At 45.4% G+C, this 27,374-nt stretch overlaps 1 long non-coding RNA gene across 1 annotated transcript in view; it reads right to left on the bottom strand.

Moving 5' to 3' along the window:
* LOC138504718 (uncharacterized) overlaps positions 1-16,401 on the bottom strand; it is a 268,270-nt gene extending 251,869 nt beyond the window's left edge. The window contains exon 1 of the long non-coding RNA XR_011279924.1: positions 16,248-16,401. This is a non-coding gene — a long non-coding RNA (uncharacterized lncRNA). The remainder of the gene's footprint in view (positions 1-16,247) is intronic.
* Positions 16,402-27,374: the final 10,973 nt, after the last annotated feature.

Raw genomic sequence — 27,374 nt, 5'->3', positions numbered from 1 at the left:
CCACAAAGTTGTCTCTTGGCTTATGCACGGAAACATTGAATAACGTCACCACCAATGATGCTCTAGAGTATCATAGACTGACAAGTCGACTTCAGACCCTTAAGAAGAATGGAACCAGCACTTCTTTCTATATGGGACGATGGAAAAATAAATGCAGACAACAGCACCGGATCGGCCCTCATAGTACTACACATTTCCGCCACCTTTGACACAATCAGACATACAACACTAATCCTGAGACTGGTGGAATGCGGCATAAACGACTGCTCTACAATGGCTAAAATACTTCCTCACTAACCGAACTGAGAAAACTTACCTATGGCCATTTACTTCCAACACCAAAAACATCTCCTGCTGCGTACCACATGTTAATAATATCTTTATGAAGGCAGAGTGATTTCAAAAAGAAACTCTTTCTTTTTGGAGTCATAGGACTCACCCCACTGCATGACATGGAGGCCTCCAGACCCTCTGTAAATGACAGAAACAAGAGTTCCTGGCTGCTGCAAGAGCTGAAGGCCTCGTTCCCTGGACCATCGGATTCAAAAAGTTAAGAAAATGTATTTTGTTCAGTATGTGCGCATGCATGTAAGTGTGTGTGTATGTATATAATGTAAAGTGTGTGAATGCTTCATGTATGGGTGGCTGCTTGGGTGTGCGTGTGTGAGTGAATCATGAAAGGGTGCACATGTAAATGTATGGGTGGCTGGTGTGTGTGAGTGTATGGTGAATGGTGTGTGTGCTTGTGTTTAAAGTCTAAATTACTCATTGGTAATCTTCATTACTCCGGGCCCTGCTCATCCTTGTCCCAATACTTGTGTATGAGCCATTGTGCCTCATACACAAATATTGGGTTGAGGTATAGGAACATGGAGGTAATGCCTGGCTTAGTTACCTGTAATTGTCATTACTCCTAGTCCCACTCTTCCTTGTCCCAGTACTTACTACGAGGCAAGGAGCCTCATAGGTAAGCACTGGGACGATGAAGAGGGAAATGGAGGTATTTCTGGGTGTGGTAGCCTAGGTCAGATGAGAGTGTGTTGTGACCTGTGATTTGCTGTTGAGCTGGGGGGCCCTCAGCATGGCTCGCAAGGGCTTCCTGAATGTTGTGCTACACCACTGCCTCTGACCATTCCTCTACAATATCGACATGTCCCCCTAATGAAATTAATTCATACCCACAGACTGACCACCTAAAACTACACAGATGATACCCAACCCATCATCAAAAGAACCTCAACCCAAACAGCACCCTCAACAAATGCCTCACGGACATATTCACATAGATGACATTCAACATTCTCAAACTAAATCTGACCAAAACAGAAATAATGATCTCCCCCACAACCCCAGAGGAAAACACAACACACACACAACTGAACTGGCCACCAGGCATAGGAAGTCAACCAGAGGCATCTGCCGTGATTAAAAACGTGGGAATACTCACAGACAACAGACTCTCACTAGAACCACAAGTCAATGCAATAGCAAATACATGTTTCTACCTCCTGTGACTAATTAGAGGGATCCTCCTCTACCTCTACTTCCCACAAAGAACCCTTGCAATCTTCTACTTAGTATTATCAAGAACTGACTACGCAAACAGTCTCCACCTTGGAATGACAGAATGGCTCACAATAAAACTCCAACACATCCAAAATACTGCAGCAAGAATACTCCTGAGATTAAACAGAAGAGACCACATCACACCAGCCCTGAGAAGCATATACTGACTCCCAGTAAAAAAATCTATTTACTTCAAAGCCCTATGCATCGCTCACAAATCACTACACGGACAAGGAACCAAATTCCTCCAAGCTAAAATAATCCACTACCAACCAGGAAGAAACCTAAGATCAAGCAATGGCCTCCAAATCGAAACGAAGCACTACGAAAAAAGGAAATTCAGAGGAACTGCATTCTCCCGTCTGATAGCCAAACTATGGAACTCCTGAAAGCAATAAGAACGACAGAAAATCACCTAATCTTCAGAAAATGACTGAACACCCGGCTATTCAACTCACTGAGACTAGCATAATAACGGACAACTCCCACAACTATCACAGCAGACCCAAGACAATCAAGGGACAGTACAGATCCTGGAACCAACAATAAAACAACCATGTTGTACTAACCACTAACAACCACTGCTCGTCAATCCTCTCCAGCATATCCCACGCATACCTCACACGATCTAATGGGCCAGCCCTACCACACACAAAACACACAACCCACGCATCCGCCAAAAAAGAACAAACTACCGCAAACAAACAATTTAGACACTGCATGTTGTCCTTCCGGACACAATAACCCCAGTGAGCACAATCCAAACACACTCACGAAGCCGACAAGCACAGACGCCACTTTCTGCTGGTTCTGCAAGCACCACCAGAAAAGCACAACCCCTATCCTTTCCCTCTTCCCTCACTAACCTACCCAACCCACTGTATTGCAGAGCCACGTGAGCACCTGGAGACCATGCAAATGGTAGCGGTGTGAGGTATGAATCAACTTAACATAACACCCTCCGGGAGGATAGCTCTCAGGTTAACCACTCACATCATGCACGGGACATCCTGCGCTTAATACGTTCGAATCTGTCTGAACCCTTTACCCTTCCAAAGTTAATAAATTGAGTATCACTGAACTAGGTAATAAAAACCGATATTATTTCAGTTCTTTGAAACGACATGAAGCCTTATAAAAAGAACCGACACTATCGCTTTTACATTGGCCTCTCTGGCACACGCAAATGTGTTTTATTTGACTACATTACACTTTCTGAAAAGTTCTGTTCGTATAAATCCAAAACAATTAAAATGTGTAATGAAAGCAACGACTGCACGAAATCCTAGGCAAACAGAAGAGTGGGGCTTTGATCTCCTTCAGCCAATCACTGCTCTTGGCGCGCCTCAGTTGCAGGCCTGTTCCACATCTCTAGGCAGCTGGGAAATTGGTGTCACAGTGGGCTAATATTGACACTCTGTGTTTGGAGTTCACTCGGTAGGGAGTGGTGACCTTCAGGTTGGGGGGAGGGGAGGTGGCGCGATATCTATCCTTAGAGCTGCTGGTTAGCCACAGGAGTCTGGTATTAACATGCTTTATATCAGAATACGTCCATGCAGTATTCTGTAAACAGTGTTATCGGTATGCTCTGAGCTTGTATAATAGATGTCTCTGAACTTATTACAAAATATCCTTTAGTAAAGTGACAGAATGTTTACATACTATTGAGTATTATCTCACCCTATGCTGCCTCTCTGCTGTTATTTATCTCCCTTTTGTGGCTTCCAGCTCAATGGATGTTGTGGTCAGCCAGTTTCCTCTTTGACTAACATGTGATTCAAATTACAAGACGAAACTCTATTTTGAGATGAATATTAGGAGCGGTTGGAGGGGGTTGAAGTGAAGGATAGGCCAGTCCCAAAGGAAGAGGACTGGGTTGGTCGGGGTTTGCATTTTATAGACAAGGCCAATGACTTGGTTACATGGGTTTTGCTTCTTTCTAGGAACAGGCTCAGATTAGTTTGAAGTGCAAGGAGTGCCTCATTTGGCTTCGCCTCTTAGTAAAGGAACTTGGATGCATAAAACACACCCCAGACTCTTCAATAAAATCTGAACACGCTGTTGGTTACTTAGGAGGATTAAACAGACATGCCAACACGCACCAATCCAATGTGGGAGATGCTAGTCCATTCCCGTTTATTTTCTCTGTATTGTGGAATTTGTGGCGCTAGATTAATAATTGGAAAATCCAGGACTACAAGTCCCAGAATGCAGGGTAAAATCAATGGTTTAGCTAGCATCTCACAAATTAAATGGGACTGACATGTTAGCACGTAGGGTTAGATATGCTGCACTTCCCGGGGCGCCTCTATGTGTACATCGATATGTGTTTCAAAAAAGATAGCAGGCGCCATGCAAAGCAGGGCCGCAGTGAACAGCACGGATCCACTACTCCAGGCGCACTCCACCTGCATAACATTTCCTTTCATTTAGCATAGCTACCAACAGCGCACATCACTCTGCATGCTGGGACTTGTAGTTTCGATATTCCAATCATGGGTCAATCATGGGTCAATCGTTCTCAGCTTATAACAGGCTGCTGGCTAAAAAGGCAGGACTGTCTGAAGGTGACCCTGCCTCTGCTTTTTTCAGCATTATTCGTTGGTCTTTGTACTGTTTTGTATTTTGAAGTGGTAATACTTTTTTTTGTTTTGTTTCGAAGTGGAACCGACTTCGCCATGATGCTGACCATGCTCTGACATTATCAACTTTACTTGGCTTCCTCTGAAGGCCGCTTTTGTACCTGCTGAGGTGCTCAAGTGCCAACCGATGTTCTGTGTATTATAATTTTGAAGTCGACATTATAACGTGTTTCACTTTAATCTGGAGGGAATTGAGGCTTTATTATGCAAATGTTAAAGCAAGAACACTTTTGCATGTTTTACTTTTAAAAAAAATGCAAACAGGTGTAAAACATATTTTTTAGAAATCATAAATAACCCTTTCTGAATTTAGCAGCACGCGACTTGCATTATGTTTCATTTAAAAAACAATAATAAAAAAATGACCTACAAGAAAGTGCTCAAATCTCTGGTTCTGGAAGTTTTCATTCAAGCAATAGTGCGAGGACACAGCCAGCGCGCCCGCAAGGACCGAGGCTGTCCAGGTAACTCTAAGTCACTGGGCCAACAGCTTTCCAATGCTGGGTCTCCTTGAACACACTGTTGCATTCTGGGAGTTATAGTTAAAAATAGTGTAACAGACTAGACTTCAACACCTGTTGCCAATGATTTGTAAAGCAGAAGAATTGAATAGTGGCTCCTTTGGGCAGGGGTCATAAGGTCACACCACCAGTTCTTCACATCTGTCCACTGAGCATTTTATCGAGGGCTGTTTTTCAGCGATGGCGTTCGGATTCAATCAAGAGCCTTGTATATTTCAGATAATGTAATAAGAATAAATTATATTACAATGTCATTTAATTCACTTAAAAATGATTGTATCGACAAAGTCTGCTTGGGCCTTGACTCCGGGGAGAACTCCGTTGATAATTGGCTGCTAATAGGAGAGGTCATCTGGGGTTAATGTCAGGGCGGATGTAGGCTTTCTGTAGCCATTTCCAGATGAGGATTATGTTATGATCCACTGTGTAAAATGCCTTACTCTGAAAGTATTGCAATAGTATCATACTGCAGTGCCTCAAACAGGGCAAAATTGGTCTTTGATTGTCGAACATCTTTGAGAAAGACCTGTTTTTGGTTGACAAGGGCATGGTTAAAAATACACTGATTTTAGAGTAAAATGTTATGCTGAACATTTGAAACACATTTAGTTAGGTAAGAGGTGTTATTCCATTTCAAACCCTGTGCTCTCTGCTTCTGCTGGTGCCTTCATTTTGGGGTGAAATCATCTCTTGATGAATAGGTACAGGGGTTGTGTGGGGTGCAGGTGATCAGGGAGAATGCACACCGTGTTGTTACTCATCGTAACAATGAGGCTGCTTTATAAATGGCAGCGTGATGCGTCGGAGCTCCAGTCTTTAGAGGCCTCACGTGACTGTTTTGCAGCAGGTCGGCTGAGGAGCTGATGGAGAAATTCTTCAGGCAACGTAACAACGACCGTCTGGTGGGCACTGAAAAACAGGCTAATGGTTGCCTGGCTGCTCTAGAAGGTGTGTTCCTGTGCTGGGACACATCATCATGACCGCGGCAACATCCCTTGATCACACCCGTGCCTGCGCCAGAGATAGATGGCAGGGCAGCCACAGACTGTACTGTAATGAGTAGGGCATACTAGTTATCCCAGAGGGCAGAGGTGTAGACAGGGTAGTGCCTGAGCAGGCAAGGCCCACCCACAATCTGTAAATGCCCACTCAGCAGCGGTGTGTGGGCATGTACAGATGTTCACGTCACTGCAGTGGGCCCGACTACATCAGCTTCAGGCCCCACATATTTGACGATCCTGGCTACGCCCCCCTGCCAGAGGAGAATTAGTGGAACCCGAGTCCAGACCCGCTTTTAGAAAGTTATGGCGATTTTGGCAGAGAACCCCTTCCTTAAGAGAAGTGCTGAGCGCCCCTCTCTGGAAGACCAGGAAGGGGGGCCACTATCAGTGCCAGAGCTGAAATAGCACAGATGTGGCCCACCTGTGGAGCATCTACACACAGAGACTGCTGGTGCCAGCAGAGGCTCAGGAAGAAGCCAGGCCCCAATGCTGCCCCAAGACTATGGCAGAAGGGATGACGCTTTAGGACTTAGAAGGGGGAAACCGCTAGGCTTACAAGCTTACTCACCTGTGCCTTGCCTTTAAAAAAGCCCAAGCTGCTATGTGTATGCCAGAACTGCCTCCACCGTACAAAGGTGCAAGGCGGGTATGTACACTCTGCTCTGACACCGGTCACCACAGAGATCTCTCTTAACCCTGCCAGAACTACTTCCAGTGTGCAAAGGTGGGTATGCACACTCTACCACCGGTCACCACAGACAACTCCCTTAACCCTGGCAGAACTACCTACTACATGCAAATGTGGGTATGCGCGCTCTTCCACGGTCACCACAGAGATCTCCCTTAACCCTGCCAGAACTACCCCCAATGTGCACCAGTGGGTATCAACGCTCTGCCACCGGTCACCACAGACAACTCCCTTAACCATGCCAGAACTACCTTCAACCTACAAAGGTGGGTATGCATGCTCTGCCACCAGTCATCACAGAGATCTCCCTTAACCCTGCCAGAACTACCGCCAACGTTCAACAGTGGGTATGCACGCTCTGCCACCAGTCATCAAAGAGATCTCTCTTAACCTTGTCAGAACTACCAACAACATTCAACGGTGGGTATGCACACTCTACCACCACAAAGGTTTCCCTTAACCCTGTCAGAACTCAGAGATCTCCTATAACCCTGCCAGAACTACCTCCAATGTGCAAAGGTGGGTACGCCGGCTCTGCCACCGGTCACCTCAGACCGCTACCGTAACCCTGCCAGAACGAACTCCAGCGTGCAAAGGTGGGTACACGGGCTCTGCCACCGGTCACAACTGTGATCTCCCTGAACACTGCCAGAACTACCTCCAACGTGCAATGGTGGGTATGCACGCTCTACCATCAGCCACCAAAGCGATTTCCCTTAATCCTGCCAGAACTACCTCCAGCGTGCAAAGGTGGGTACGCAGGCTCTCCCACCAGTCACCACAGAGATCTCCCTTAACCCTGCCAGAACTACCCACAACGTCCAAGGGTGGGTATGCATGCTCTGCCATCAGTCACCACAGAGATGTCCCTTAACTCTGCCAGAACAACCTCCAACATGCAAAGGTGGTTATGCACACTCTGCCACCGGTCACCACAGAGATCTCCCTTAGCCCTGACAGAACGACCTCCAGCGTGCAACAGTGGGTATGCATGCTGTGCCACCAGTCACGACAGCGATCTCCCTTAACCCTGCCAGAACTACCTCCAGCGTTCAACGGTGGGTATGCACGCTCTGCCACCGGTCACCACAGACAACTCCCTTAACCCTGCCAGAACTACGTACAACTTGCAAAAGTGGCTAAGAAGGCTGTGTCATCGGTCACCACAGAGATTTCCCCTAATCCTGCCAGAACTTCCTCCAACATGCAAAGGTGGGTATCTACGCTCTGCCACTGGTCACAACTGCGATCTCTCTTACCCTGACAGAACGACCTCCAACGTGCAACAGTGGGTATGCATGCTGTGCCAACAGTCACAACAGAGATCTCCCTTAACCCTGCCGGAACTACCTCCAACGTTCAACAGTGGGTATGCACGCTCTGCCACCAGTCACCACAGACAACTTCCTTAACCCTGCCAGAACTACGTCCAACTTGCAAAAGTGGGTAAGAAGGCTGTGTCATCGGTCATCACAGAGATCTCCCTTAACCCTGCCAGAACTTCCTCCAACATGCAGAGGTGGGTATGCATGCTCTGGCACAGATCACCAGAGCGATCTCTCTTAACCCTGCCTGAACTACCTTCAGCGTTCAAATGTGGATATGCACGCTCTGCCACTGGTCACCACAGAGATCACCCTTAACCCTGCCAGAGTTACCCTCAAAGTGCAAAGGTGGGTATGCACGCTTTGCCACGGGTCACCACAGAGATGTCCATTAACCATGGCAGAACTACCCCCAACATGCTACAGTGGGTATGCATGCTCTGCCACCAAGCACCATAGACATCTCCCTTAACCCTGCCAGAACTACCTGCAATGTGCAAAGATGGGTATGCACGCTCTGCCGCCGGTCACCACATAGATCACCCTTAACCCTGCCAGAATTACCCTCAAAGTGCAAAGGTGGGTATGCACGCTCTGCCACCGGTCCCCACAGAGATTTCCATTAACCATTTCAGAACTACCCCCAACGTGCTACAGTGGGTATGCATGCTCTGCCACCAAGCACCATAGACATCTCCCTTAACCCTGCCAGAACTACCTGCAACGTGCAAAGGTGGGTATGCACGCTCTGCCGCCGGTCACCACAGTGATCTCCCTTAACCCTGCCAGAACTCAGAAATCTCCCTTAACCCTGCCAGAACTACCTCCAACGTGCAAAGGTGAGTATGCACCCTCTGCCACCGGTCACCACAGAGATCTCTCTTAACCCTGCCAGAACTACCTCCAACATGCAATGGTGGGTATGCATGCTCTGCCATCAGTCACCACAAAGATTTCCCATAACCTTGTCAGAGCTCAGAGATCTCCCTTAGCCCTGCCAAACTGGCCAAAACTACCTCCAACATGCAAAGGGGGTTATGCACGCTCTGCCACCGGTCACCAAAGAGATCTCCCTTAACCCTGTCAGAACTACCTCCAAGGTGCATAGGTGGGTATGCACGCTCTGCCACTGGTCACCACATAGATCTCCCTTAACCCTGCCAGAACTACCCCCAACTTGCAAAGGTGGGTATGCACGCTCTGCCGCTGGTCATCACAAAGATTCTCCTTAACCCTGCCAGAACCACTTCTAACGTGCAAATGTGGGTATTTACACTCTGCCACGGGTCACCCAAGAGATATCCCTTAACCCTGCCAGAACTACCCCAACGTGCAACGGTGGGTATCTACGTTCTGCTACTGGTCACCCTAGAGATCCCCCTTAAGCCTGTCAGAACTACCTCGAACATGCAAAGGTGGGTATGCACGCTCTGCCACCACTCATCACAGAGATTTCCCTTAACCCTGTCAGAACTCAGAGATCTCCCTTAACCCCGCCAGAACTACCTCCAATGTGCAACAGTGGGCATGCATGCTCTTCCACCGGTCACCACAGAGATTTCCCTTAACCCTGTCAGAACTCGGAGATCTCCCTTAACCTTGCCAGAACTACCTTCAATGTGCAAAGGTGGGTATGCAGGCTCTGCCATCAGTCACCACAGATATCTTTTTCTTATTATTGTGTTTGGTTAATCAGATAACCTTTACAATGTTTGTACATAATTATAAAAATATAAATCACTTTCAATTTTATAAACATACTATAAAAACAAGATTTGAACATATATAAAACAATTCCTTTTAACCAACTGAATCTAAGCAACTATTCCCCAATACAAACTCTTACAATTTCACCTTCACATATAAAGTATTTCATGACACATCTGATTCTACTCAACTCATTTCGGATATAAGAGATTTTAACAAAATAAAACAATTAGTTTGACCAGATGAATCTAGACCCTAATTCTAAACATAAGCTTTGTCAATTTACATTATTGTATAACATATTACTTTTTTCTCAACTGATTCTAGGAAACTAGATTCAAGATACAGAAACACATTCCATTTCAAATTCCTATGCAAAATATGGGAATAAGAACATTTCATTATAACCAACAGGTGCTAAACTTCCTCAGATACAGAACTACAGTGCAAATTCAAGCAGAACCTGCCATTAATTACCATCAAAGCTAAGTTTTTCCTTTGCCTTCAATTCTGATTCATAAACCTCTCGACCTTAGGAGAGGAAGGAACCTCACTTGCTCTTCATTTTTTTGTTCATATTCCAACTAGTAGCAGTTGTTCTTTAAGAACCTCAAGAATTTCGGTTAACCTTATAATCAGATTAATGCTCTTTCCCCACAAGCATCTATTCCATAATGTAGTTCTAGAATTATATGATCCTGAGTACCAATAATTCCCAAATTCATTGATTCTCAGTGTTTCAATTCTTGTGCAAAAGATTACTAAATGTTTCAAGGTCTCAACCAAATTGACCGTTCCACAGAAGCGACAAAAGTGGCTTTGCAAGAGAATGTTTCTATATACAAGGCCCAATTTTGCACATGTTCAAGGGTGAGAAATTGATTTAACCTAAAATGTAAGTACAGGTCCCTTTCAGCTAGTCCTGGAAAGTTCAGAATATAGCTTGGTAGATCACCCAATTTCCTTCTACATAAGGCATATTCATTGTAAGCTTTATAGTTCCCAATCCTGTCTGACTGCATGCACCAATACAATAGTTGGAATTTCCTCTTGTTGGCAGGAAAGCATGCTATAAGATCTTTATTGGACACATTGATTAGTTCCAGCATAATATCCATTTTCATTACAAATTTAGTTAGAGAAATTGAAGAACCTGAGGCAATCAAGATGTTTAAATCCTGATACAATGATTTTTTCGGAGGAGATAGCATTTTTTAAATAATTATTAAGCATTCCCCTATTCCTTTTTGAAGAGAGTGGTAATAAGCCAAATTCATGCCGGATAATATAATTAGGGATTGATTTTGCTAGCCCTAACGTCCTTTTCCATAATTTGCCTTGGGCGGTATCTAATAGGTCATCAATCTCGACGGTGCAGCTATCAAAACAATAGAGAATAATAGGTTCCATTTTTAGTAGATAGAATTGCACAAGAGGAAGTAAGGAAAAGTTACAATATTTTCTATGGATAATACACATCTGGGATGGTAGAGGCTGCAGCTTTTCATTAAGCAGCTCTTTCCACCATATGATCGAATTCTGGTCAGTTAAGGAATATCCCAGATATCTAATTCTCTTTAGCTCTTGTAGGTTGACCATACCAATAGACCAGTTAAACCTTTGTGTTCTTAACTTCCCGCCGGAGAAGATTATAATCTGGGATTTAGATTGATTAACCCTCAAATTGTGAGATTGGGCATACTCAAAAATACAGTTCAATTTATTCTGTAACCCAAAAGGGGTTCTATCTATCAAAAGTATGTTGTCCGCAAAACTTATGCAATTTATTTTTAGATGATCCAATCTGGCAGGAAAGCTTATTATATCCTTCCAGTACCAATCCACGTCTGAGAGATATAGATTGAATAAAACTGCTGCTAAGGAGCAGCCCTGTTTAAGCCCTATTGAAGTTTCAGTGGGTTCAGTAACGGTACCAAGATTGTTTAAAGGGACCCTATAAGTGGTCCTAGTGTGCAAGAGTGCAATGAGTGAAACTATGTGTATCAGAATGCCCAAAAGTATCATTTTTTTCCCCACAACTTTTCTCTGATCACAGTATCAAATGCTGCACACAGATCCAATGCCGCCATATAAATTGCATCTGTCTGTTTACTCTTAGTTTGACACTGTAGAAGAGAAGCAAAAGTAGCATTGAGTGAACAACCCATGTACTTCCTGAATCCTATTTGAAATTTTGAAAGAGTGTTGTTCTTTGATAAGAAATCCTGTAGGTCATTGAGGATTAGTTGTGAAAATACCTTATAAGAAGCATCTGTAAGAGCGATTTGCCTATAATTTTCAGGTTCCTTGGTGCTTTCTTTTCTATAAACTGGGATGATAATTGCTGAGCACCAGGAAAAGGGAATCTGTTTTGTTGCAAATATGTTCTCAAATTTATTTTTGAGAATTAATGACCAGAAATTAGGGTCCATTTTGATTAGACAGGGAGGGATCCCGTCAGGACCTGATGTTTTTGAATCTTTTAATTTCGATATGGCCACAACAATATCCTCAATAGACCAAGGGCAACACTCAAGAATAAACTCAGAGAAATCACGCTGACCCACAGTTTGAAAGAAAGAGGGTAGTTTAAATTTGCCTGAGAGGTAGGCTACCCAGGTAAAGGCTAAGATAGCTGGTTCATGAGTGTGCTGTGTGAGGGCAGTAATAGTTCAGAGAAGAGTCCAGATCTTACATGTATCGTTTGTGAGGATATTATACATCATGCAATGATTGTCTCTCAGGGCAATAGTATATTTTAGATTCTTAATTTGGTTTTTATGTCTCAAAATAATACGATTTTTTTCTATTTTTTGTCGCTCTGGTCCTAACTCAAGATTTAACAGCTGTCATAGATTAGCATTTTTCCTTATTTTTAATTGATGAATTTGTAAATTAAAAGCATGTCTATGCTGTATGGGAGTACGGATCAGATTTGCACAAAGCGAAATGGTATTGAGATGCTTAAGAATACAATTGTTCAATTTCCTTTCCATTGCTGTATCCACACCAATAAGGGATTGTGTAAACATGATAAAAGACGTATCCTCTCTGATCAGTTTGAGTAATTTCTTGCAAGTGAGAGGGTTCCATTTTATAGATATACCAGGTCTGTCAATCTCAATAAGTTGCAGAGTGGCATCCAAAGGATAGAGCCAATTGGAGATACTTAATCCTATAGAGATCGCAGAGTGGTCACTAAGGCCTAGGACAGAAATGTGTACCTTTTGACAACAATGCAGCTGGGATGAAGAAATAAAAAAGTGATCAATATCAGACCTTAGACCTCCATGCCTCCAGGTAGCGGGGTTGGCCTCCAATAAGGGGGGCACGAATTGCATACCCATGCAATAAGATCATTTACCCATTTATGTCCATACTTAATCGAGGCAGATAGCTTATTTTTATTCTTACACTGAGTTTGCAAATAAGTAGTAAAACATGTAGAATTGAGGTCTCCTCCTAATACAACCCCCACATTATTGCTTCTAACAAATATACCTTTGAGAATTACATCTAAGTTATTCTCTATTTTTTCCCATGAAGTAGTTGCTCTATTCCAATATATACATTAAATAGCAATTTTTGTATCTGCAGATTGATAAGGATTCAGTTGCAGTGCCAATACAGAAGTATTCTCGTGAATAAGTTCAACATTAAATCTACACGTATTCTTGACCAATACAGCTAAACCCCCGGAGGGTCGCCCCTTCAATCCTCTAGACACTGGATAGGTGTAACAACCATAGCCTGCTATATCAAAAGGTTCTGTGCGCATAGTATCTTGGAGTAGAATTACTTCTGGACGATTGATTTCCTCATTCTTGTTAAACCACCGTAAGAAATTGGCCAGACCACAGCTATTCCATGACATTATACCGAGGGACTTCTCATTGCGCTAGTGTCCAAGTTTGCCTTTTCCAGGCGGCATATCATTACTATGTGCTTCTGATGTAATACTACTTAGTGATGCTGCCAGTGCTAGAATTTGCTTTATGGTGTCTTCATTGAGATTAGACAGGGGACCATTCAGTTTTTACTCACTATTTGCACCCTCCTTTGTAAGAGCTGTTAAAAGTAAGGTCTCAGCATCTTTTTCATTCTGAAATATAAACGGTACGATGTCAAGCGCATCTAAGTTCTCTCTGTGTCCCAAACCATCCTTGTGATGATCGTAGAGTGGAAACCGCATATCATGCGGTGGTTGTAATTAGCAGCCAACCAAAACCACTCTATATCATCAGACTTAGGGTTCTTAGAGGAGGGATCGCTTGGAAGGATTTTAGCATGAACGTCCTATTAAGACTAAATCTGCCGTTGATTGCTACCTCGCTTTCCTATCCCATGATGATAGGTATCACTGAGGCTAGATTTCCTAATAAAATTAGATTCCCAGTTTCTGACTCATCTTTATTCTCATTATTATACACTCCATTAGGTGTCTTTCCGTTGTTCCCCTCTGAGATAGGATTTAGGTCAGGGTTACTGCAGGATGGAATATTTTGCATTTGTCTAGCGGCTTGAGAGTCAGCTGCCTGAAGTCCATCCTCTTCTCCCTCACTGCTTTCCATCACCTCCTGGCTTGCTGCCTTAGAGCTTGCAGCAATTTCAACCATCTGTACTCCTCTATTCTGCCTATCCGGTGACCCAGTAGGACAACCAATCTCAACCCCCTTAATGGGCTTCTTGGTATTTTTAGTATTCGTTCTCTATTTTTCATTTCATAGTATTGTGATAATGCTGTTTGGACCCCTAAAGGACCTTTTCCAGAGTGTGCTGTTCACCCATTTTTCTTTGATTGACAGCTTCTCACACCAGGCCCTGAAACCTCAGCCTGAGAGTCTGTCGTTATCAGATGTTTGGACTTCCTTAGACATTTTTTTGCCACCTTGGATGTGCTTTCAGTACCCTCTGAAAGCAGATTCAAGTGTTCCTTTGATTCCTCATCAAGTTGCTGTAGGTCAAAGCCGTTATCATCATCCTGTTTGTTAAGGGCTTCGCTCATCTGGTCACCTAAGCTAGCTTTTACATTATTATTCTTTTTTTAATTGCATTTACAGTCTTTTTGTTACGAGCATTTCTTTTTTGTGATCTAGCAATTATTCTTTTTTCTCTACGAGTTAATACCACACACTTTTTATCAATCTGCTCTTCCAAGGCTGGGGCATTGATAGCTTCACCCAGTTCTTTCATATCACCTTCAGAGAGATGAATCAAATCTAACAAGGCCATTGGGCTATCTCCTCCTTCTTCAATGAGATTGGGAATATGATTTGGTGAATTTGGAATTCTCAATGATTCACGTTGTCTATTAATAATGGCGAGTTTAATAGCCACAATATCAATTGCAGTCACAACACCCTCCTCACTGTCCAAGTAGGGAGGTGGAGGCTTTAAATCCACCATTTTCTTATTAGCCACTGGTAAGGCTGCCATTTCTGCAAACTATTTCATTTCAGCGTCTACCATTCTAACATCAGCTGGGGTTTGTGTGATCTTGTTGGCCATCGTAGTTTTTTCTTTAAGATCAATCACTAAAGCAGATACAGCTTGACATGTAAATTACATTCCATCCACTTTGTTAATTTTACATAGGAGCTCTGTCATAGTAGCTTTTGAATTCCCCAGTTCAAGATGTGTCAACTCATGGCCCTTGTCTAGAAGATCTAAGATTCTAGATAACACCGGGAAATCCACGCCAAACCTGTCAACATCACAGGCACGGAGATCAATCTCTTCATCATTGTCTCCATGCTCACAATGCATTCCTCTAGATTGAATCCCTGTCGTCAGTTCAAGCATATCTATTTGTTCTTTAGAGTTAGTAGGTGAATTGCACTGACCCAAAGGCATGTTGACATGTGGAAACTGACCATTATCTTTTACATATTCATTATACCATACTTTTTTGCACAGCTCAGCATCGTTCATATCACAAGCAAATGAACATGTGCCCTGTTTTTGCGGCGGGGGAAGGCTGAACATATGTACGTCCTCCCTTCCAAAAGGTAGTTTTGACACCGGGGTAGAGGATCCTAAAGAAAATCTCATCCTCTTACCTACTTCCGCCTCAATGGCGGGACCCAGAATGGAACAATCGTTTAACCCTGTATTCAGGGCTTGAGTAATTTCACTTTGTTCTACTTTATTACTCTGCCGTCTCCCATCTTCCGCCACAATCATGTTGGTCACATCAATAATAGTTATATCATTAACTTCCTTTACGTTAAACTTAATAGGGGAGGATTCCAGATTGCTAGCTCCACATTGCTTTGAGTTCACATGGTTACACCCCGCAACTATATCTGCTTCTTCAACAATAGCACCAGTAAACTGAAGTACAGATATAGGGCTGGGTTCATTGCATTCGAAGTTAACATTCTCAACCTGTGGGTTCGTCTGAGTCCCCAGCTCTTCATTTGGGGACATTAAATTAAGCATTTCCTCATTGAGCATGGAAGGACTGTGTACATTAGTTAATTTCCTGCCACTTCTTAGGCCATTCACCATAATGCCGTGCAGAAATTATGCTTCCAATATCGGGCCCAAAAGCACAAACTCTACTGAATATTGGGAAGGCTGTCAAACACAATAGTAGTACTTACTTTAACTCAAGGTAAGTTAATCCAAATAGTGACCCCTTTACAGCTGCTGTATTAATATTTGCAAGCCAACTCAATATGTATCACGATAGAGACAAACCCTCCAAATAGTTACTCTAAGCAACGGTTTCACTCTGATGTAGACACAGCTTCTCTCAACAAGCCGCCACTGCACACCCGCGGACAATCACTTACGTTGTGAGCAGAATTTCGGACCACTTGCATGGAGCCCCGTTGGGAGACAATAAATGTTAAAGTAACGGCGTAGATCCCCCCCACCCGTCAGCCAGCGACCCATCGAACAGTCAAACAGTAAACGTGCACTTCCGGTGCACTTCCTGGATGTGTGCGCTGGATGCGCGTGCACCAGGATTATGTAGCTTGATGACTGCAGTCGGGGGGGCGGGACTCGGGAGGGGGCAGGCGCCAACCAATAGCAGATGATCCTGGCCAAGAGAAGAAAAAGAAAAGGCACAATCAGCGCAATGCAGCGTGAACAAAGCAAAAAGTCCAGTAAGCTAGTAAGAAGCACACAGTAAATCCAAGCTTGTCCGTGTTACGCTGCACAACAGACAGCAAGCTTCACCTTGCCGACTCGTCCTCGGGTCCAAAACACTCCAGAAAACCAGTAGCCAACTTGCACGGCGTGGCAGGGGAGTCCAGTCAAACAGTAAAGGTGCACTTCCGGTGCACTTCCTGGATGCGCATGCACAAGGATTATGTAGCTTGATGATTGCAGGCGGGGGGTGGGAACCGGGAGGGGGCAGGCACCAACCAATAGCAGATGATCCTTGCTGACTCGTCCTCGGGTCCTAAACACTCCAGAAAACCAGTAGCCAACTTGCACAGAGTGGCGGGGCAGTCCAGTCAAACAGTAAACATGCATTTCCGGTGCACTTCCTGGATGTGCGCGCTGGATGTGCGTGCACCAGGATTATGTAGCTTGATGACTGCAGTCAGGGGGCGGGACTCGGGAGGGGGCAGTTGCCAACCAATAGCAGATGATCCTTGCCGACTCGTCCTCGTGTCCAAAACACTCCAGAAAACCAGTAGCCAACTTGCACAGCGTGGGGGGGCAGTCCAGTCAAACAGTAAACGTGCACTTCCTGGATATCTCCCATAACCCTGCCAGAACTACCTCGAACAAGCAAAGGTGGTATGCACGCTCTGCCATTGGTCACCGCAGAAATCTCCCTTAACCCTGGCAGAACTACCCCCAACATGCAACAGTGGGTATGCACACTCTACCACCGGTCACCACAGAGATTTCCCTTAACCCTGCCAGAACTCGGAGATCTCCCTAAACCCTGCCAGAACTACCCCCAACATGCAACAGTGGGTATGCACACTCTACCACCGGTCACCACAGAGACTTCCCTTAACCCTGCCAGAACTCGGAGATCTCCCTTAACCCTGCCAGAACTTCCTCCAACATGCAAAGGTGGGTATCTACGCTCTGCCACCGGTCACAACTGCGATCTCCCTTAACCCTGCCAAAACTACCTCCAACGTTCAACAGTGGGTATGCACGCTCTGCCACCGGTTACCACAGACAACTCCCTTAACCCTGCCAGAACTACGCCCAACTTGCAAAGTTGGGTAAGAAGGCTCTGCCATCGGTCACCACTGCGATCTCCCTTAACCTTGCCAGAACTTCCTCCAACATGCAAAGGTGGGTATCTACGCTCTGCCACGGGTCACAACTGCAATCTCCCTTAACCCTGCCAAAACTACCCCCAAAATGCAAAGGTGGGTATGCACGCTCCACCACAGGTCACCACAGAGATCTCCCTAAACCCTGCCAGAACTACCTTCAGCGTGCAAAGGTGGATATGGACACTATGCCACTGGTCACCACAGAGATCTCCCTTAAACCTTGCAGAACTACCCTCAACGTGCAAAGGTGGGTATGCACGCTCTGCCACCGGTCACCACAGAGATTTCCCTTAACCCTGTCAAAACTACCCCCAATGTGCTAAAGTGGGTATGCATGATCTGCCACCAACCACAATAGACATCTCCCTTAACCCAGCCAGAACTGCCTCCAACATGCAAACGTGGGTATGCACGCTCTGCCACAGGTCACCACAGAGATCTCCCTAAACCCTGCCTGAAATACCTTCAGCGTGCAAAGGTGGATATGCACACTCTGCCACTGGTCACCACAGAGATCTCCCTTAACCCTGGCAGAACTACCCTCAACGTGCAAAGGTGGGTATGCACGCTCTGCCATCGGTCACCACAGAGATTTCCCTTAACCCTGTCAAAACTACCCTCAATGTGCTAAAGTGGGTATGCATGCGCTGCCACCAAGCACAATAGACATCTCCCTTAACCCTGGCAGAACTACCCTCAATGTACAAAGGTGGGTATGCACGCTCTGCCACCTGTCACCACAGAGATTTCCCTTAACCCTTTCAAAACTACCCCAATGTGCTAAAGTGGGTATGCATGCTCTGCCACCAAGCACAATAGACATCTCCCTTAACCCTGCAAGAACTACCCCCAACATGCAACAGTGGGTATGCACACTCTACCACCGGTCACCCCAGAGATTTCCCTTAACCCTGCCAGAACTCGGAGATATCCCTTAACCCTGCAAGAACTACCTCCAACGTGCAACGGTGGGTATGCACGCTGTGCCACCGGTCCCACAGAGATCTCCCTTAACCCTGACAGAACGACCTCCAACGTGCAACAGTGGGTATGCACGCTGTGCCGCAGGTCACCACACCGATCTCCCTTAACCCTGCCAGAACTACGTCCAACTTGCAAAGGTGGGTATGCACGCTCTGCCACCGGTCACCACAGAGATTTCCCTTAACCCTGTCAAAACTACCCTCAATGTGCTAAAGTGGGTATGCATGCTCTGCCACCAAGCACAATAGACATCACCCTTAACCCTGCAAGAACTACCCCCAACATGCAACCGTGGGTATGCACACTCTACCACCGGTCACCACAGAGATTTCCCTTAACCCTGCCAGAACTCGGAGATCTCCCTTAACCCTGCCAGAACTAACTCCAACGTGCAACGGTGGGTATGCACGCTGTGCCACCGGTCCCACAGAGATCTCCCTTAAACCTGCCAGAACTACGTCCAACTTGCAAAGGTGGGTAAGAAGGCTCTGCCATCGGTCACCACAGAGATCTCCCTTAACCCTGCCAGAACCTCTTCCAACTTGAACATGTGGGTATCTACGCTCTGCCACTGGTCACAAATGCGATCTCCCTTAACCCTGCCAGAACTACCTCCAACATGCAAAGGTGGGTATGCACGCTCTGCCACAGGTCACCACAGCGATCTCCCTAAACCCTGCCTGAACTACCTTCAGCGTTCAAAGGTGGATATGCACGCTCTGCCACTGGATACCACAGAGATTTCCCTTAAACCTGTCAAAACTACCCCCCATGTGCTAAAGTGGGTATGCATACTCTGCCACCAAGCACCGTAGACATCTCCCTTAACCCTGCCAGAACTACCCCCAACGTGCAACAGTGGGTGTGCACCCTCTGTACCGGTCACCACAGAGATCTCCCTTAACCCTGACAGAACTACCTCCAACGTGCAATGGTGGGTATGCATGCTCTGCCACCGGTCACCACAGGGATCTCCCTTAACCCTGCTAGAACTACCTGCAACGTGCAAAGGTGAGTATGCACCCTCTGCCACCGGTCACCATAGAGATCTCCCTTAACCCTGCCAGAACTACCTCCAACGTGCGATGGTGGGTATGCATGCTCTGCCACCGGTTACCACAGAGATCTCGCTTAACCCTCCTACCTCGTGTATCAAATGCCCCTTAGAAAGGCAACAAGAGAATGAAGGAGAAGGTCAGGTCTTTACTTGTGCTGTACATCCCAGTACTGATGCAGAAGTAACGTCAGCTTTATCGAACACCCTGTTAAAAAATGGACCACATCAGACAAGATTTCCAACCAAGAGATCCACCATGTGCTGACCAAGATCAAACCATGTCGAGAACCAAGCAGGGTACTTGGCACATTTAAAACTTTACAAAAAGGCGATGCTGCTCGCAAAACGTCCAGTTTTTTTCAGATTGCATCTCCAATTCATCCAATCAGGAAATAGAGTCTGAAGTGGTTTCTCTGCTAGAAGCCTTGGTTGCTCTCACACAGCCTTCCTGTCCATTATAGACCCTCCAAGATCAGCTTCTCCTCAAAGACATGCAACATTCTCAACCCCTGCATTGGGCTGGATTGATCGAGCAAAAGCCTTCTCCTCAAGTCTTTCCACCTCACCCAGTGGCAGTCCACAGAGCTGCCCGTGGGCGTGGCCTACAACACACTTCTGAGAGATTTCATCATTACACTCCAGCGGGATCCCTGCGATCTGACACTGACCATCCCCCGGATTAAACGGGAATCGTGGGAGGTCGCTATGTGCTCTAAATGGACGCCCGGCCTTTGAATGAGATTCCCGTTTCTCTGGCAGGCATTGTTTGCTTTGGGCTTTCAAAATCATTTTAAATTTCTTTCTCTTCGTAAGCTGCTTATGAATCAACTCTGTGCACGCCAATATAGGGTGAATGAACCAAGATGATGGCATTGGGTAAATGTGCTCTACAAATGCACAGCACACGCATGTGTGTCCGGTTTGCCCCAGTTAAGAGTGTGAGTATTGACGTGTCGAGTGCGAGGCTGAGTGTCTTGTGCTGTCGTGCTTCCCTACTCACTTACCGGTTGCAAGTTGAAAGCAGTAGTGTATTGTTACCAGTACGTCTAACTAGTGTTTCTCGCTCTGCTACTTTGGTCTGGAGACCTCTCCTCGAGCACACAATCTACTAATTGAGCCTGGACCTGGAATTAACTTTGTCATGTGATTTCCATAAAGCCTCCCTCGAGCGCATCAGCGTGCGCGTTGAGTACGAGGCTGAGTGCCTTGTGTCCTGTGTCCATGTGGCAGTGTTGAGAGAGGGTTCTATTATTCTTCTTACTACGGTTTTGCTCCTGTCCCATTCAAAGCGAAGAGTGGCTTACTACTAGCCTGTTCATAAGAGATGTCTCGAAAAGCCTCGCTCTGCAGTGCCTCAGTGAACAATAAACAATTAACAAAGAAAACTGTTGTAAAACAGGGAACAAATGTCAACATCGTTCACACTCCTATAACCCAATCAGATATCACTGCTTTCTTTGAAGCTAAGCACGCGCGTGAGTCTCCCCATTCATCTACAACATTAAATGATGATATGACTCAGACCACTCCTTATCTCAGGCCATTGACAATAACAATTCTCTTTTGAATTTGGTAGTTGAATTGAAACAAGCACCTTTGTGCGGCGAGCAAATTCCACCCGATGCAACCATTCTGGAAGATATCTTTGATATCAACTTATCTAATTCTCCAGACATGGCTGCCTTTGCATCCTTAACAGATTCTGTGAATACATCCGACTCCAGTAGAGGTGGCGATAGCTTAAATCCAAACGACATGAGTCTGGTGCGCTGGATTGTATCAACACACAACTTCAGTGCTTTTAAAGGCAAGTTGGATGGACAAGCTTTTGCACTCTCCTCCCTACTGGAGGGGCAGAGGAAGGCAAAGTAATTATGATGCAAATATTACAAATCATCTCTATTCTGGCAAAAGAAACTTGCCCAATAACCTGAAGCAAACATTAATAAAGGAGCTGACAAAAAGGCACAAAGATACAAGATGCCAACCTTGTTGCTGTAATCTGAAACAAACTGAAACGAAAGAGAAAAACGACATCATATCAATCCAATCTCTTGAAATGACTAAGAAATCAGACACAGTGGGATGGGACTTGGAAGAAATCCACATCCCTCCTCCCACGGAGTTGAAACAGGCCTTAAAAAATACACAGCCTCTGCAGACCTCGCAGTCTTCTTTAGATCTTCCTAAGCTTCCGGCTATATTGGCAAACATAGAACAAAGTGGGGCACTGTTTAAAAACAAATACAACACTCCAAATCGTATCCTAGTGTCGAAACGCGCTCCAGATGGCGGCATTCGATAGGCTTACCTACATGGCTCTTTGTAGATTTGGGGGAAGAGACCTTCTGAGAATCATACACTTGCTCGACCAGTCCAAAATAACATTCTGCTAAAAAATCTTCCAGATACAGTTTCTCATGCTCTCCCACTTACATCAGCAAGAGCTGGCTTGATCAACCTACCGTATAATCATAAGTCACATATGGAGGTTTTGATCGAGGATTCGCAGCCCATCATCCCTATCATTCACTCTAATGCTCTGAAAGATATAGGAACATGGATCATTCTAGAGGAAAATCTTCCAACTGTCTCTAGTCCTGTTTTGAACAGGTTCACTCTTGTATCCACAGACTTCATATCTGGATATAATCCAATCTACTGACATTTTGAAAATTGAGCTACCAGCATGGAATTGTTCCATGAACTGGGCCTTGGTGGAGTTTTCCTCTCCGTTAATGGTGGCCTTGTTAAAAACCCATGCAGACCATCAAAAGTCAGGTGGGCTACACATGGATTGCCTGCCAAAAGGTGAAAAGAACCATCCAACCTTCCATGGAGTGGGAGTCTCAGGTAGCCAGTCAACCGGCGTCTCAAAATTCAGAGTGTGAGGTGTTACGGGCGCTGCAAAGACAAAGCACCAGAGTAAGAGAACGTGGGCAAGACACTGAATACTGGATGCCGGTGTGTCTACAAAGTGGGGCAAATAGACCACCTACGTCCTTACTTCAGTTACGATGGCTGTCCTGGAATACTAGGAGGTTTTGTTCTTTCCTGGTGCATATTGAGGGTCAAAAACAGACAGAGGGTTTGGATGTATTTATACTGCAATAAACTTGGTGCACTAAATCTTAATAGACAGCCTTCAAGTTTTGACTCAGAATACATCCCCCTCTAAGAAAGGTCGTGCAAGTGGTGGGCTGGCTATAGGTGCCAATGCCTACTTAAATTTGTCCCAATTTCCAAATTATTTGAACTCTCCATATGTGTTGATGGGTATTTTGCAACCTCCCTCGGTAAAAGCTGAGGTAACATTAATCTTCAACATTTATGACCCACCAGGAGATCTCCATACTAGAGCTATTCAGTCTATTCTGATCAATTCTATCTCATATTGGTTTGGGAGGTCGCCTGCTGGTCAAGTTATGATAGCTGGCAACCCATAAGTGGCTGAGTGATCACAATGCTCTTGACTGGACTATGAAATTGAGGGGGGCCTCTTTGCCATGTGTACAAAGCAATTTCATGACCTCTAATTATTCGGGTACTCGTCTACAGTGGTCATCGGATAATATTAAGTTCACAAATGGGATATAACCCCAAGATCTTCCTAGAATGTCTGCTGCCTTAGTTGCAGCTGACTGGGATTTGGCAGAACTGGTAACTGTTAAAACGCAATTATTGCAAAATAAGAAATGACGAATTGGAAATAACAATAATAATAAATCTGCCCTTTTTGACCACCTTACAGCAGATCGGAAAAGATCATATCAGAGAGATCGTGCTACCATTAAAACTAATATCAAACTTAATACCCAGGAAAGGTTAAAAGCGTTTACAAATTTGAGAACTAAATATAGAAATTGGTTAAAGCAACACAAATATTCTACCAGAAGTGCCAACTGGTTGAGGCTCTTTTCCTGGTTAAAAACCCACAACATAGGTACATTTTGGCAACACTACAATGATTTTTCGAAAATCTTTCTCTCCAATAGAATTGAACCCCATATCTCAGGAGACTTGGTTTCAATTCATGGGGGACTTATTTTATAGTCCATCCGAACTCTCATTTGAACTTGATATAGATGACCACTGCAAAGTATCAGTGTCCATGGCTTTGTCCCAGAGTGCCTTTCACATTGATATTGAAGAGGGTAATTTAGCGAGGTTGATAAGTAAATCCAACCCTAACGGGCCCCCAGCCCTGACAGAATCCCTAATAATGTTTTTAAAGTGAACCCTACATTATGGGCGAAAGTATTGAATGTCTTCTTCGAGCACATTATCCAGTCTGGTCGAATACCTGAAAGCTGGCGGAGATCTATATTAGTCCCTATTTTCTAAAAAGGGAAATAGATCAGAGCCATCAAATTACTGTCTTCTGGCAATGATGGAGTCCAGCCAGAAGAGTTTCTCTAACATTCTTCTTGAAAATCTAACTAGCTGGTTGAAAGAAGGAATACCCTAGGCATGTTCCAAACAGGATTTAGAAAAAGCTTTCATACCACGAAGAATATTGCCATTCTTCAATTTCTTCACTCGTCTTGTATCAAAGGGAGTGAACGTAGTTTGTTGTGCTGCTATGTGGTCTTCACAAAGTCCTTTGATCTGGTTTCTAGGGTTAAAGGATAGTTCCGGGACTTTTTTTTTATTGTTCCTACGGTTCGGCCATGTGTTTTTAAGCATAAATCGGTAGATCGTAGAAAACTTTCCTATGGACCTTACCCGACTTTTCGTCCATTAACGCACTCGAAATCAGCCGCCATTTTGTGATAATCCTATCATTTCCCCCCATCGACCTGGCTCACCTGCATTTGTGGCACTAAATCATATCCCCCGCCCCTGAGCCTGACATCAGCAGACGCGTACCGCCCATTTCCCAACGCCAAAGCACGTTTCGTGTCAACAATCGCTGTGCCTCAGCTAATGAAGTGTCGCCATGGAAATGGCAGGACGCCTCTTTCCTCAATAAGTATAAACACACCGTTTCACAACACACAGCAGCAGATTTTCGATTCCATTACTCTCTCTGTGTTACTTTGAGTATTCTGTGACTCGTTTCTGTGCTCTGGTCAGCTACCTTCGCCGCTTCTAGGCCTTGTGAACACCTGTACCATCTCTGTAAATTATTTTACTTTCTTTACCACACAATGGCTACAATAATGCCGTATATGTACGAGCCCGAGTACACCGAGGAGGAACTACTGGAAAGGCAAGCACGCGAAAACGATGGGGATTCGGACGGCAGTTGGGAGGACCAGTCAACGGATGAAGAGCCTGGACCATGTTGCATGGACGGCGTCTCCACCTGGTGCACGTGCAATCGGTGCGAGCTAATGCCAACTGAGGAGGAGAACTGCTGCTGCCGTGAAAATTCCGGGTGCTTGGCATACATTTCGGAAGGCGAGCCAAGTCTGCAATGCATCACCGAGCTGCCAGAGTTCAGGGAAGCCTGTCTCTCACGGACCGTGTTGAGGATGATGATGGTGCTTATGCACGAACTTCGCGGCACTGTTCGTCCGCGTAATCCGAGTAACGAGTAAGTATACTCTGGTTGTGATGTCAGTGATGCCACTACTATTTCATGGTCGTCTCCCACATATAAAATTACATCTACATATCATTCGAACGCATGTAAATTGGTTCCATATTGTGCATTTTCTAGATAGAATTTTTTTCAAAGCAGAATGACATTTTTTACCTTCATCGACATTGATAAGAAAGTTTTGTCATTTTAATACCGTTTGCATCTTTCTTTTTCACCGGTGGTACAGGCTGGTGGCCTATCGTTGCTTCACTTGGTGGCTTCACGGGAGGCTCGGACACCGCGTTCGGAGAGTAATACCTGCCTGTGCGGTACTTGCCATTAGACAACATTTCCCCAGCGACAGTGGACAATACCGCGGATTTTCCCTGGATGTGCTGCAACCGGAACTTTACAATGTGTAATGTTTATTATTTATGTTCAATTGAAATTAAGATCTAAAATAAAACCCAACATATATTTTAACAATGGTTGTTTTGATTTTTTAAATGAATCTAGTGTGTCTCCATTGAATAGTCTTCCTGTGCCTTGTCTTGTCACACCACATGTCTCCGGCCAGCATCCTCCCTCACGCTGGCCGCCCACCTTCAATCCACATAACCGTTGAACCCATATGCAGCAGACATACATATGTTATTTTGCGGGTGGGCATCAAGCCTCCCGGCCTTGCCTCCTCCCCCAAAAATACTTACCACACCACTTTGTTCAAGCGTTGGCAATAAAAGGCAGTTGGATTTTATTGATACAAAACATGGTTATAGGTAAATAATCAATATGGTTGATCATAATAAATCATCCTTTTGGGCACCGGGTACAGAGATGACCCCCTCTGGCCCGTGCCGCCTTGCCACCACAGGCCAGCCTGCTGCTGACTAACTGCCTAGGCATCCAGGGTCTCCAGGGTGAACTGCACCCATATATTCTCCTGGGAGGGTGAGGTATTTATAAACTCACCCCCCTGCCTTCCATGTACTAGATCCTGCAGCCTGCCTCTTACATGCAGTTAGATGGCCTCTCCTTGGTGAGGCCCTGCGGCAAACGAGTCTTGTCTGCACGACCACCGCCCCAATCCACCCCCCCGCCCTATCATAGGCAGTTCGCACCGGGGTACTTGCGCTGGCAAGTGGAGCTGTCAGGGAGCGATAAAGGCCAAGAGGTGCCAAAGACCATGTACACTTCAAAGTGGTCTATAGAGCATGGGTTGTTGTTCCCATGTCTACCTCCAGACCCCGTGTCTCCTGCCAAGCATCCCCCCTCACGCTGGACGCCCCCCTGCAATCCACATAAGCGTGTCTCCATTCACAAGTCTTCCTGTGTCTTGTCTGCACGACCACCGCCCCAATCCACCCCCCGCCCTATCAAAGGCAGTTCGCACCGGGGTACTTGCGCTGGCAAGTGGAGCTGTCAGGGAGCGATAAAGGCCAAGAGGTGCCAAAGACCATGTACACTTCAAAGTGGTCTATAGAGCATGGGTTGTTGTTCCCATGTCTACCTCCAGACCCCGTGTCTCCTGCCAAGCATCCCCCCTCACGCTGGACGCCCCCCTGCAATCCACATAAGTGTGTCTCCATTCACGAGTCTTCCAGTGTCTTGTCTGCACGACCACCGCCCCAATCCACCCCCCCGCCCTATCAAAGGCAGTTCGCACCGGGGTACTTGCGCTGGCAAGTGGAGCTGTCAGGGAGCGATAAAGGCCAAGAGGTGCCAAAGACCATGTACACTTCAAAGTGGTCTATAGAGCATGGGTTGTTGTTCCCATGTCTACCTCCAGACCCCGTGTCTCCTGGCAAGCATCCCCCCTCACGCTGGACGCCCCCCTGCAAACCGCATAATGCCACGACATATTCACGTCATTCATTCACAAACACACCCCTGTTTCGAATTCTTTATGACCCACTTCATATTTCTAATGAGAACTTCTTTGCGCTTTGCTAGTCAACCCGTGAAGGTGCTGGTTATCTGCTCTTTGTCTCTGTGAACTTCCGTGACCACTTCGAGCAAACTTGTCAGTTTTCAACCTGTGAACTGCTGCCTGTTCTACGACAAGAAACTACTCTGATCCCTGCATCTAACTGTTTGT

This window comes from Ambystoma mexicanum, chromosome 11 (genome assembly GCF_040938575.1).
Source record: "Ambystoma mexicanum isolate Mex_15411 chromosome 11, UKY_AmexF1_1, whole genome shotgun sequence".
NCBI lineage: Eukaryota > Metazoa > Chordata > Amphibia > Caudata > Ambystomatidae > Ambystoma > Ambystoma mexicanum.
The sequence above is the reverse complement of the archived record's forward strand: the minus strand, read 5'-3'. Positions and strand labels throughout refer to the sequence as shown.